Here is a 597-nt window from a genome sequence, read left to right on the forward strand (position 1 = left end):
ACTCCTTTCTTACTTACAGTCTCTTGAACGCCACCAACTTTCTTTTGGCCTTGCCTTCTCCATCACTTTCCAGCAGAAATCTTCCTAAATAATGAATTCATCAAATAGTTTAGGAAACTAATACAGACTGCTATGGATGAGCTATAAAAAGGATCGTCAATGGGCGAGATGGTTCATGCCCGTAATCCTTGCACTTAGGGAGGCCAAGGTGATAGGATCACTAGATGTCAGAAATTTGAAACCAGCCTGAACAACAATGCAAAACTCCAAATCTACAAAATACACAAAAATTAGCCAAGCATGGTGGTGCAGGCCTCTAGTCCCAGCTAATCAGGATGCTGAGGAAGGAGGATCACACTTGAACCCAGGGGTTTGAGGTTACAGTGAGCTATGAATATACAACTGCCCTTATGCCCTGACAACAAAGTGAGACCCTGTCTCTGGAAAAAAAAAAAAGTGTACTACTCAGTAGATGGACAAGTTTTCTCTAGCTTGTTCCCCTTTGTGGTCACCCTATATTGTTAGCCATTATGAACCAAGCAATCACCATATGCCAAGGACAGTATTAGGTAAGGCACCTTTTCTTTTTTTTTTTTT

This window comes from Otolemur garnettii, unplaced genomic scaffold, assembly GCF_000181295.1.
Source record: "Otolemur garnettii isolate 467f Iridium unplaced genomic scaffold, OtoGar3 scaffold00013, whole genome shotgun sequence".
NCBI lineage: Eukaryota > Metazoa > Chordata > Mammalia > Primates > Galagidae > Otolemur > Otolemur garnettii.